The following is a 13,458-nucleotide window of genomic DNA, read 5'->3' on the forward strand; positions in this document are numbered from 1 at the left end:
CACGTCGGGGCTCGGAAGGGAAGTAGTGACGTTTTGGAATGCAGACTTTGATGGAATGGTCTGCGGGTGTCATGTTGCCTTTGGAGAGCCCCTAATGTACCTAAAAAGTGGAAACCCCCCACAAATGACCCCATTTTGGAAACTAGACCCCCTAAGGAACATATCTAGATGTGTGGTGAGCACTTTGAACCCCCAAGAGCTTCACAGAAGTTTAAAATGCCCGGGCATGAAAATAAAAAAATCGTATTTTTTCCACAAACATGATCAATTAGTCCCCAATTTTTTTATTTTCCCAAGGGTACCAGGAGAAATTGGAACCCAAAAGTTGTTGTCCAATTTGTCCTGAGTACGCCGATACCCCATATGTGGGAGAAAACTACTGTATGGGCACACTTCGGGTCTCGGAAGGGAAGTAGTGACATTTTGGAATGCAGACTTTGATGGAATGGTCTGCGGGTGTCATGTGCGTTTGGAGAGCCCCTGTTGTACCTAAACTATTGAAACTCCCCACAAGTGACCCCATTTTGGAAACTAGACCCCCCACGGAACATATCTAGATGTGTGGTGAGCACTTTGAACCCCCAAGTGCTTCACAGAAGTTTATAACGCCCGGGCGTGAAAATAAAAAAATCATTTTTTTCCACAAAAATGATATTTTTGCCCCTAATTTCTTATTTTCCTAAGTGTAACAGGAGAAATTGGACCCCAAAAGTTGTTTTGCAATTTGTCCTGAGTAGGCTGATACCCCATATGTGAGGGTAAAACCAGGGCTGTGGAGTCAGAGTCGTGGAGTCGGTGCTCATTTTGGTGGAGTTGGAGTCGGTATAAAATGGACCGACTCCTAAAATATATAATAAATTGGGTACAGTAGTTCAATGCAGAATGTGCTGAATATTTTTTCATAGGAATTTGGGAAAGTTATGAAATGTCCTATAAATGACTGTTCTATTCCTGATCTAAGGCTACAGTCACACACAGCGCTTTTCCTGTGTTTTTTGAGGATACGTTTTTCAGTTGTTAAAGCAGATCAGCTTTTTAAAAAACCGCATCACCTGAAAGGTTTTTGAGCTCATAGATGTTTTCAATAGCAAAAGCAGATTAGAAATCTGCTCTATCTATATATCCATTTATCCATATCTGTCTATCCATATATCTGTACCAAAAAGAATGAAAGCCGGATAGCACACAGACTAACACTCCTTTTTTTTAGCACCAGTCAGGTACACCTCATAGCTGCCCAAAAGGACGCCCAGGACAGGCATTGCTCGTCTTCAGTAACATCAACTGATAGTTGGAATAAATAGACTGCATTCATCACCACATCTTCTTAAGGTGCAGGCTTTATTTTCAAGTGTAGGGGTGTGAATTATGAGGTTCTGCAGCAGCTGAGGTGTGCAGTATGAAATTCTGCGGAGCAGTATGAGATTCTGCCCCCCCCCCAGGTTTGATCCTGGCTATGCCCACAGTGTGAATGCAGCCTGAGGATCTAGGCTTTATCTTAGCCGAGAAAAGTCATAGTGTGTGTTTGTGTGTGTGTATATGTGTACATATATATATATATATATATATATATATATACACACACACACACACACACACACACACACACACACACACACACACACACACACACACACAGTACAGGCCAAAAGTTTGGACACACCTTCTCAAAGCGTTTTCTTTATTTTCATGACTATGAAAATTGTAGATTCACTCTGAAGGCATCAAAACTATGAATTAACACATGTGGAATTATATAATTAACAAAAAAGTGTGAAACAACTGAAAATACTGTATGTATTATATTCCAGGTTCTTCAAAGTAGCCACCTTTTGCTTTGATTTCTGCTTTGCACACTCTTGGCATTCTCTTTGTGAGCTTCAAGAGGTAGTCACCGGAAATGGTTTTCACTTCACAGGTGTGCCCTGTCAGGTTTAATAAGTGGGATTTCTTGCCTTATAGATGAGGTTGGGACCATCAGTTGTGTTGTGCAGAAGTCTGGTGGATACACAGATGATAGTCCTACTGAATAGACTGTTAGAATTTGTATTATAGCAAGAAAAAAGCAGCTGAGTAAAGAAAAACGAGTGGCCATCATTACTTTAAGAAATGAAGGTCAGTCAGTTCGAAAAATTGGGAAAACTTTGAAAGTGTCCCGAAGTGCATTGGCAAAAACCATCAAGCGCTACAAAGAAACTGGCTCACATGAGGACCGCCCCAGGAAAGGAAGACCAAGAGTCACCTCTGCTGCGGAAGATAAGTTCATCCCAGTCACCAGCCTCAGAAATCGCAGGTTAACAGCAGCTCAGATTAGAGACCAGGTCAATGACACACAGAGTTCTAGCAGCAGACACATCTCTACAACAACTGTTAAGAGGAGACTTTGTGCAGCAGGCCTTCATGGTAAAATAGCTGCTAGGAAACCACTGCTAAGGACAGGCAACAAGCAGAAGAGACTTGTTTGGGTTAGAGAACACAAGGAATGGACATTAGACCAGTGGAAATCTGTGCTTTGGTCTGATGAGTCCAAATTTGAGATCTTTGGTTCCAACCACCATGTCTTTGTGTGACGCAGAAAAGGTGAACGGATGGACTCTACTTGCCTGGTTCCCACCGTGAAGCATGGAGGAGGAGGTGTGATGGTGTGGGGGTGCTTTGCTGGTGACACTGTTGGGGATTTATTCAAAATTGAAGGCATACTGAACCAGCATGGCTACCACAGCATCTTGAAGCGGCATGCTATTCCATCCGGTTTGTGTTTAGTTGGACCATCATTTATTTTTCAACAGGACAATGGCCTCAAACACACCTCCAGGCTGTGTAAGGGCTATTTGACCAAGAAGGAGAGTGATGGGGTGCTACGCTAGATGACCTGGCCTCCACAGTCACCAGACCTGAACCCAATAGCGATGGTTTGGGGTGAGCTGGACCGCAGAGTGAAGGCAAAAGGGCCAACAAGTGCTAAGCATCTCTGGGAACTCCTTCAAGACTGTTGGAAGACCATTTCTGGTGACTACCACTTGAAGCTCATCAAGAGAATGCCAAGAGTGTGCAAAGCAGTAATCAAAGCAAAAGGTGGCTACTTTGAATAATCTAGAATATAAGACATATTTTCAGTTGTTTCACACTTTAATTATATAATTCCACATGTGTTAATTCATAATTTTGATGCTTTCAGAATGAATCTACAATTTTCATAGTCATGAAAATAAAGAAAACTCTTTGAATGAGAAGGTGTATCCAAACTTTGGTCTGTACCGTATACATGTATACAGTGTATTACATATTTACAATTTATTAAAGTTATTTGTGTTCTAAAGTTGTATTCCAATAAATAGATATGTTCTATCTAAATATCTTGATTATTGGATCATAGAAATGATTAAATGTCTGATGTTCACATTGTACTACAATAAATTTTTCACTTAAATATAAGCAATATATGTGGGAGTCGGAGTCGTGGAGTCGGAGTCGGTGTAAGGGAAATTGAGGAGTCGGAGTCGCAGGTTTGGCTTACCGACTCCACAGCCCTGGGTAAAACACTGTTTGGGCGCATGGCACAGCTTGAAAGGGAAGGAGCACCATTTGACTTTTTCAACTCAGAATTGCCTGGAATTGAGATCAGATGCCATGTTGCATTTGGAGAGCACCTGATGTGCCCAAACAGTGGAAACCCCCAATTCTAACTCCAACCCTAACCCCAACACACCCCAACCCTAATCTCAGCCCTAACCCTAATCCTAACATGAAAACCTCAGAAAGAGGAAAAAATCCTCCAAAAAAAATCAAGATAAAACCAGACAGGCCTAAATACATCTGCACTCACCAGGGTGCAGCGGACCCAAGTAAAATGGCAACTGCACAAGTGCAATAATACCAAATGAAACAGCCAGCCTACTATCAGGGATTGGCCATGTGGTACACCAGTGCAGAAAAATAATCCACATGTGGCAGTGTTCACACAGGGAATGCAGAGCTTCTGGTTCACAGCCTCTTAGTAACACCATATAGGGGGGCTGCACATTTTTTTTTTTAATTATTTTAACACTTTTTTTTTTTTTTTTTTAAACTTTATTACATTGTCCCAGGTGGGACATCACTGATCTGTCACATCACGATCTGTCACATCACAGATCACTGTGACAGATCAGCGATCTGTCACAGGCAGTGCAGCAGGCTTCCTCGTGCCTGCGCTTTGCAGGCACTGAGGAAGCCGGCTCCCTGCAGGCCCCCGAAGGTCCCCGTCGCCATCTTAGATTCGGGGGCCTGCAGGGAAGGAGCCCCCCGCAGCAGCGCTGCACATTGTGCTGCTGTGGGGGGCTCAAGGAAGCAAGGAGGGAGCCCCCTCCCTGCCGATGCTTCCCTTTAACCCCCGGTAACACGGTGTGCAAGGGGTTAACGTGTCAGGGGCGGTCCATGACCGCCCCTGACACATTGTGCCGGGTGTCAGCTGTGATAATCAGCTGACAGCCGGCCGCAATCAGCGGCGCTCACCACGTGGGCGCCGCTGATCGCTATGACATACTATCCCTTCCCTGGGAATTAAGTCCCAGGGCACATGGACGGGATAGTACGTCATATGGGATTAAGGGGTTAAGAATGCTCACTGCACACCTAGATTAATTTCTTGATAGCTTTAACTTCCAAAGTAAGGTCACTTGTGGAAGTTTCTGCTGTTTTGGAATGTCATGGGCTCTTAAAATGTAAAAGGGCTTCTGCTATCTATTCCAGCCAATTTTGAGCTCCAAAATTCAAATGGCACTCTCCTTTCCTTCCAAGCCCTGCGGCCATAACTGTAGTTTCCCACTAGGGCTATCAGTGCATGCAGGAGAAATTGCATAACAAATGTTATGCCCCTTTTTCTCCTGTTACCCTTGTAAAAAATTGGGGGTTGAAGCAACATTTTTTTTGTGGGACAAACTGTATGGTTTCATTTTCACAACTCAATGTTATAAATTCTGTGAAGCACTAGGGTTTTCAAGGTGCTCACCACACACCTAGATAAATTCCTTGAGGGTTGTAGTGTTCAAAATGGGGTCAACTGTGGGAGGTTCCACTGTTTAGGCACAGCAGTGGCTCTGCATACATGACATGGTGTCTGCTATCTATTCCAGCCATTTTTGTGTTCCAAAAGTGAAATGGCACTCCTTCCCTTCCGAGCCCTGCCGTGTGCCCAAACAGTGGTTTTCCCCCACATATAGTGTGTCAGCATACCCAGGAGAAATTGCACAACAAATTGTACATTCCATTTTCTCCTGTTACTCTTGAGAAAATCGTAAATTTGGGGCTAAAGCAACATTTTTGTGGGAAAAAGTAACATTTTCATATTTTCACTTCCAAATCCTGTCAAACAGCTGAAGGGTTAATAAACTTATTGAATGCGGTTTTGAGCACTTTGGAATGCGGATACTAATAGAGATGGGCGAACCTGAAGAGTAAAGTTCAGGTTCCGTAACGAACATCTACTGCTCGGGCATGGACCACGAACATGGACTTCACCAGGAAGTCTGTGTTACTGTTCAGGTTCGGCAGTCCTAACACGAGTGTTTCATGCACATGACAGTGAGGCAAACACTGCTTCTGATTGGCGGTAAAATCATTATTGGCAGTCAGACAACCGCAGTTTCCACTCTGTCATATGACAGCGTGAGCCCGCAGCTATGATCAGAGGTAAAAAGTTTACCTCTGGTCACTGGCTTCGACTGATAGGAATAGTAGTCCTATCAGCCTATGCCTGCTGCTGCTAATAACAGTGAGAAAATGCAGCAGCTGATGGGAGTATTCATCAGTCAGCGTCTGCGCTCTAAATAAATAATTTAAAAAAAAATGGCATTGTTGCCCTGTATTTTTGATAAACAGACAGGCAAAATTGACAGATGTGGGCTGCAGCCCTCAGCTGTCAGCTAGGCTGGTTATCAAAAACAGGGGCGTCGCCACGCGGTTTTTTTTTTAAATTATGTAAATATATAATTTGAAAAAACGACATGGGGTCCCCCCCATTTTTGACACCTAGCCAAGCTAATGCAGCTGGGGGCTGGAAAGGGGTCATGGCTATTGCCCTCCCCCTAGCCCAAAAATAGCAGCCCGTAGCCACCCAGAAAAGGTGAGATTAGATGTGCCAATTCTGGCGCTTTGCATGTCTCTCCCAAATTGCCCTGAGGAGGTGGCAAGTGGGGTTTATATTTGTGGGGTTGATGTCACCTTTGTATTGTCCAGTGACATCAAGCCAACGGATTAGTAATGGAGAGACATCCCTAAGACACATATCCATTAATAATCCTATTCTTGTATTGTAAATAATCACACAGCCAGAATAAGTATTTTATTTGAAATAAAAAAAAACACTTTTCCATTTTTATTTAAAAATAAACTCAGCTATACTCACCTAACGCCCATTCCATTGAAATCATGGTCTCCTGCAATAAAACAAAAATACATATCCCTCATCAGTTAGTCATTCTGTCCCACGTTGTAATCCAATCTGGGATAAACAGTTTTCAACCTGGACAATGATAAGATGTGACCGTCTAGACTGAGAACCACTGGGAGAATGAGCTGCTGCAAGCGCAGCATCAGTGACGTCATCTAGGTTACCGTCGGTCAATGTGGATGCGTGGGATGTAGGGATGGACAGACGGACGATGGACGGATGGACAGATGGAGGGGTGGCTTGAATACACAGTGTCCCACGCCGTAATCCATCTATGTGACATGTTCTCTTCAGCATGACCGGTGGCATCATGCGACCGTTCATGCTGAGAAGCAGGGAAGAATCAGCTGCAGTGATCACTGCTAGCAAAATGACAAAAAGTCTCAAGGTGAAGCAGCGAGTTCACTGCAGTTCAACATGAGAAATTTCTCTATGTAAACTCACCTCTGCACCGTGAGACTTTTTCTCACTGTGCAAGCAGGGATCTCACCGAGGTAACCGTAGTTCATTGACCCGGCTGGGAAGCAAGTTCAGTGACCTGCGGTAACCTTGATGACGTCACCACCAGTCACTGAGGCTGCGCTTGCAGCAGCTCATTCATCAGTGGTTCTCATCCTGGGTGGTCACATCTTGGCACAGTCCAGGTTGAACACCGTTTATCTTCAGACATTGATTACGGCGTGGGACAGAACAACAGACAAGTGAGGGAAATGGTTGTTTTCTTAATTTTTTTTTCTTTTTACAGGAAACGTTGGCTTCAGTGGAATTGGGTGTTAAGTGAGTATAACTGTGCGTTCCCAGCGATGCCTTGCGAGACCTGTGATGACGTTGGTCTCGCGTTACTATAGCGATCTCGCGAGACCGCTAGAGTCACGCGAGACTACGTCATCACAGCACCTTAACGCAAGGCATTACTGGGAACGCTGAGGCCCGGGAATGCAGAGCGGGACGTCGGAAGGTAAATATACCCCGATTTTTTATTTTTTATTCTTTTTTTTTTACAGGGGTATGGTACCCAGGGGGCCTGGAGGACAGTCTCCTCTCTTCCACACCGTGGGAACCAACCGCACGAGACGCTTAACTTCCCGCATGGTGGGCATAGCCTCATGCGGGAAGTAAGCGATTCTCATGGATTCCTATGGGTGTGGAATCGCGGCAATTCTTTGCGATTCCGCACAAAAGAATGATCATGCTGCGATTTTTTCCGCGATGCGATTCCTCCGTGGAAAAAAGCGCAGCATTAGCACAGCATGTGCGGAATGCCATAGGAATGCATGGGGTGCGTTCTGTACATGATTTTTAAACTTTTTCGTAGCGTTATCGCGCCGAAAACGCTTAAAAATCGCATCGTGGGCACACATCCTAAAAGACGGTTTTTATTGTAAAAATAGTTTTTGCATCACCACATTTTGAGAGCTATAATTTTTCCATATTTTGACCCACCGAGTCATGTGAAGTCTTATTCTTTGCGGGACGAGTTGACGTTTTTATTGGTACCATTTTCAGGCACGTGATTTTTTGATCGCTTTTTATTCCGATTTTTGGGACGCCGAATGAACAAAAACCAGCATTTCATGAATTTATTTTGTGGGGTGCATTTACAACGTTCCGCGTGCGGTAAAATTGATAAAGCTGTTTTATTCTTCAGGTCAGTACGGTTACAGAGATACCTCATTTACGTCTTTTTTTATATTTTGGCGCTTTTATGCAATGAAAACAATTTTATGTAAAAAATAATTATTTTTGCATCGCTTTTTTCTGCGAGCTATAACTTTATTTTTTTGCTGATGACGCTGTGTGGCGGCTCGTTTTTTGCGGGACAAGATGATGTTTTCAGCGGTACCATGGTTATTTATATACGTCTTTTTTGATCGCGCATTATTGCACTTTTTGTTCGGCGATATGATGATAGGTCCCAGGTCACATAGACGGAATAGTACATCTAATGTAGGAAAGGGGTTAAAGAGTTTTAAGAAAATTGTCCAATTACTATGGCCCCTCTAAAAAAAGGCAGCTATATATTAAAGAGCTATAATTCTTAAACCCTTACTCCAATTAGGATGTGTATACCCTCAAACCAAAGCCCATATTGATTGTATAACTGTATCTTGAATATGTTCTGGTAAACAGCTAAAATGTCAAAACTTGTCACTGTTCAAATATTTCTGAACCTATATATATATAATTATTAAGTGCTCAAAAAAAAATCACATTCCTGACATCTGTTAAAAGTAAAAAACTAAACTGGCCAACCTCATTAACTCTTTCTGCAGCCAGCAATAGACAGTGTAATAAAACAGCTATATGAACTGAATGAAAAATTTGTAATGAGACCCAATTACAAAAATTATTTTTGCCCTCATTGCATGCATTAAAGAATAAAAAATATAAACAAAAGGTGAACAACCCCTTTTAACCCCTTCACCCCCAAGGGTGGTTTGCACGTTCATGACCGGGCCAATTTTTACAATTCTGACCACTGTCCATTTATGAGGTCATAACTCTGGAACGCTTCCATGGATCCCGGTGATTCTGACATTGTTTTCTCGTGACATATTGTACTTCATGTTAGTGGTAAAATTTCATTCAAATAACTTGTGTTTATTTGTGAGAAAAATGGAAATTTGGCGAAAATTTTGAAAATTTCGCAATTTTCCAACTTTGAATTTTTATGCCCTTAAATCACAGAGATACAGCACACAAAAAACTTGATAACTAACATTTCCCACATGTTTACTTTACATCAGCACAATTTTGGAACCAAAATTTTTTTTTGTTAGGAAGTTATGAGGGTTAAAAGTTGACCAGCGATTTCTCATTTTTACAACGCCATTTTATTTTTAGGACCACATCACATTTGAAGCCACTTTGAGGGGTCTATATGATAGAAAATACCCAAAAGTGACACCATTCTAAAAACTGCACCCCATAAGGTGCTCAAAACCATATTCAAGAAGTTTATTAACCCTTTAGGTGCGTCACAGGAATTTTTTTGAATATTTAAAAAAAAAATGAACATCTAACTTTTTTTCACAAAAAAAATACTTCAGGTTCAATTTTTTTTATTTTACCAAGGGTAACAGGAGAAATTGGACTGCAAAAGTTATTGTGCAATTTGTCCTGAGTACGCTGATACCTGATATGTGGAGGGGAACAACTGTTTCGGCGCATGGCAGAGCTCAGAATGGAAGGAGCGCCGTTTGACTTTTTCAATGCAAAATTGGCTGGAATTCAGATTGGACGCCATGTCACGTTTGGAGAGTCCCTGATGTACCTAAACAGTGGAAACCCCCTACAAGTGACCCCATTTTTGAAACTAGACCCCCCAAGGAAATTATCTAGATATGTGGTGAGAACTTTGAACCCACAAGGGCTTCACAGAAGTTTATAAAGTACAGCGGTACAATTAAAAAAATCATATTTTTTCCACAAAAATGATCTTTTCACCCCAATTTTTATTTTCCCAAGGGTAACAGGACCCTAAAAGTTATTGTGCAATTTGTCCTGAGTACGCTGATACCCCACATGTGGGGGTAAACCACTATTTGGGCGCATGGCAGAGCTCGGAAGGGAAGCAGCGCCATTTGACGTTTTTGGCTAGAATTGAGATCGGACATCATGTCGCGATTGGAAAACCCCTGATGTACCAAAACAGTGGAAACCCCCCACAAATGACACCATTTTGGAAACTAGACCCCCTAAGGAACTTATCTAGATGTGTGGTGAGAACTTTGAACCCCCAAGGGCTTCACAGAAGTTTATAACATACAGCCGTACAATTAAAAAATCATTTTTGTGGAAAAAATATGATCTTTTCACCCTCAATTCTTATTTTTCCAAGGGTAACAGGACCCTAAAAGTTATTGCGCAATTTGTCCTGAGTACGCGGACACCCCACATGTGGGGGTAAACCACTATTTGGGCGCATTTCAGAGCTCGGAAGGGAAGCTGCGCCATTTGACGTTTTTGGCTGGAATTGAGATTGGACACCATGTCGCGATTAGAAAACCCCTGATGTACCAAAACAGTGGAAACCCCCCACAAATGACCCCATTTTGAAAACTAGACCCCCTAAGGAACTTATCTAGATGTGAGGTGAGCAATTTGAACCCCCAAAGGCATCACAGAAGTTTATAATGCCCGGGCATGAAAATAAAAAAATCGTATTTTTTCCACAAACATGATCAATTAGTCCCCAATTTTTTTATTTTCCCAAGGGTAACAGGAGAAATTGAACCCCAAAAGTTGTTGTCCAATTTGTCCTGAGTAAGCTGACGCCCCATATGTGGGAGAAAACTACTGTATGGACACACGTCGGGGCTCGGAAGGGAAGTAGTGACGTTTTGGAATGCAAACTTTGAGGGAATGTTCTGCGGGTGTCATGTTGTCTTTGGAGAGCCCCTAATGTACCTAAACAGTGGAAACCCCCCACAAATGACCCCATTTTGGAAACGAGACCCCCTAAGGAACTTATCTAGATGTGTGGTGAGCACTTTGAACCCCCAAGGGCTTCACAGAAGTTTATAATGCCTGGGCATGAAAATAAAAAAATCGTATTTTTTCCACAAACATGATCAATTAGTCCCCAATTTTTTTATTTTCCCAAGGGTAACAGGAAAAATTGGACCCCAAAAGCTGTTGTCCAATTTGTCATGAGTATGCTGACACCCCATATGTGGGGGAAAACTACTGTATGGACACACGTCGGGGCTCGGAAGGGAAGCAGTGACGTTTTGGAATGCAGACTTTGATGGAATGGTCTGCGGGTGTCATGTGCGTTTGGAGATCCCCTGATGTACCTAAACTATTGAAACTCCCCACAAGTGACCCCATTTTGGACACTAGACCCCCCACGGAACTTATCTAGATGTGTGGTGAGCACTTTGAACCCCCAAGTGCTTCACAGAAGTTTATAACGCTTGGACGTGAAAATAAAAAAATCATTTTTTTCCACAAAAATGATATTTTTGCCCCCAATTTTTTATTTTCCTAAGGGTAACAGGAGAAATTGGACCCCAAAAATTGTTTTGCAATTTGACCTGAGTAGGCTGATACCCTACATGTGGGGGTAAAACACTGGGCGCATGGCAGAGCTTGGAAGGGAAGGAGCACCATTTGACTTTTTCAACTCAGAATTGGCTAGAATTGAGATCAGACGCCATGTTGCATTTGGAGAGCCCGATGTGCCCAAACAGTGGAAACCCCCAATTCTAACTCCAACCCTAACCCCAACACACCCCTAACCCTAATCTCAGCCCTAACCCTAGCCCTAACCCTAATGGAAAAATGGAAATAAATACAAAAATTTTATTTTATTATTTTTCCCTAACTAAGTGGGTGATGACGGGGGGTTTGATTTACTATTTATGGCGGTTTTTATATTTGGCAGCTGTCGCACGCTAAAAGACGCTTTTTATTGTAAAAATAGTTTTTGCATCACCACATATTGAGAGCTATAATTTTTCCGTATTTTGACCCACCGAGTCATGTGAGGTCTTATTTTTTTTATGCTTTGCTGCCTCTGGCACTGGACCACTTGACCGTGTGCATGGCATATGAAGTCTGAAGACTATCAACAAATTTTGCAGCATAATGTAGGGCCCGGTGTGAGAAAGCTGGGTCTCCCTCAGAGGTCATGGGTCTTCCAGCAGGACAATGACCCAAAACACACTTCAAAAAACACTAGAAAATGGTTTGAGAGAAAGCACTGGAGACGTCTAAGGTGGCCAGCAATGAGTCCAGACCTGAATCCCATAGAACACCTGTGGAGAGATCTAAAAATGGCAGTTTGGAGAAGGCACCCTTCAAATATCAGGGACCTGGAGTAGTTTGCCAAAGAAGAATGGTCTAAAATTCCAGCAGAGCATTGTAAGAAACTCATTGATGGTTACCGGAAGCGGTTGGTCGCAGTTATTTTGGCTAAAGGTTGTGCAACCAAGTATTAGGCTGAGGGTGCCAATACTTTTGTCTGGCCCATTTTTGGAGTTTTGCTTTTTGCTTCATTCTCTTTTGTGTTTTTTCATTGAAGACAAATTAAATGAAGATAATAATACCAAAGAATTTGTGATTGCAATCACTTTCAGGAAGAAACGGAGTATTATCTGACAGAATTGCAGGGGTGCCAATACTTTTGGCCACAACTGTATGTAAAAACATTTGTGCATTCCATACAGCTTTACACTGATGGATCAGGGCTGTGACCTGGTGCCGAGCTATACGGCGGCCCATTAACCCTGCAGGACGTTGGCCCACCTGCCACGATGTCAACAGTGGGTGTCAATGAGCGGGCACGTCCATATACATGAGCTGCCATAACCTAAGTGCTCAGTCTGTACTACAGTACAGATGACAGGACCCCACCCCAACACTGACTGGTGGGCACCGAGGACCAGAGGGGTTACCATGTGAGCAGCTCACAGACCTCTCAGTCTCCATGTGCTGACCACAGTAGCCTCAGAGAACACACAAAGGAACCAGGTTTCAGTTGCCATGGTAACCACCGACACATATGAAACATAACAGTATTTTACAATGGAGCAGACGCTGCAGCAGCAGGACGTGTCGGGAACACCCAGCTCAGCCAGCACTGCTCCACCGTATACCGTGCACTGCAGAGAGAGAAACGGCGGATTTATAAAGGCGACCGCGGCCACAAACACGGGTGACATACACTGAACACTCACTGAGCTGCAGGCGGCTCACCCCGGAAGTAATCCCTCCTCAGCTGCGCCGCTCTGCCCCATTACCTACAACTTCCGCCCTCAGTGCACCACGTGACTGGCTCCCTGCGCCTGATTGGCTTCTTCTAAAAGAGACCATGACAAGACCGGTCCGTGAGTCCGGGGACAGTTCCACAGTAATCAATCACAGAGGCGCTCTAGTGTCAGAGCAGGTAGCCCCTCAGGATTTGTGGGCACCCCTTTATCCAAGAGCCCTTTCTAGTTATTGGCGGCCATAGGAGGGTTCGGTACTGTGGGACCACTTTGGACAACATTATTATTTATGGAGGTGTGCCATCTGAAAACCTG

General features: G+C 43.3%; 1 protein-coding gene across 1 annotated transcript in view; it reads right to left on the bottom strand.

The window, feature by feature from the left end:
• LOC141100124 (uncharacterized) overlaps nt 1–13,216 on the bottom strand; it is a 54,362-nt gene extending 41,146 nt beyond the window's left edge. The window contains exon 1 of the mRNA XM_073588376.1: nt 13,114–13,216. The gene's annotated coding sequence lies outside the window, so the exon portion shown is untranslated. The remainder of the gene's footprint in view (nt 1–13,113) is intronic.
• Between the last annotated feature and the right edge of the window lie 242 nt (nt 13,217–13,458).

This window comes from Dendrobates tinctorius, unplaced genomic scaffold (genome assembly GCF_039654945.1).
Source record: "Dendrobates tinctorius isolate UK_male_01 unplaced genomic scaffold, ASM3965494v1 ptg000103l, whole genome shotgun sequence".
Classification (NCBI taxonomy): domain Eukaryota; kingdom Metazoa; phylum Chordata; class Amphibia; order Anura; family Dendrobatidae; genus Dendrobates; species Dendrobates tinctorius.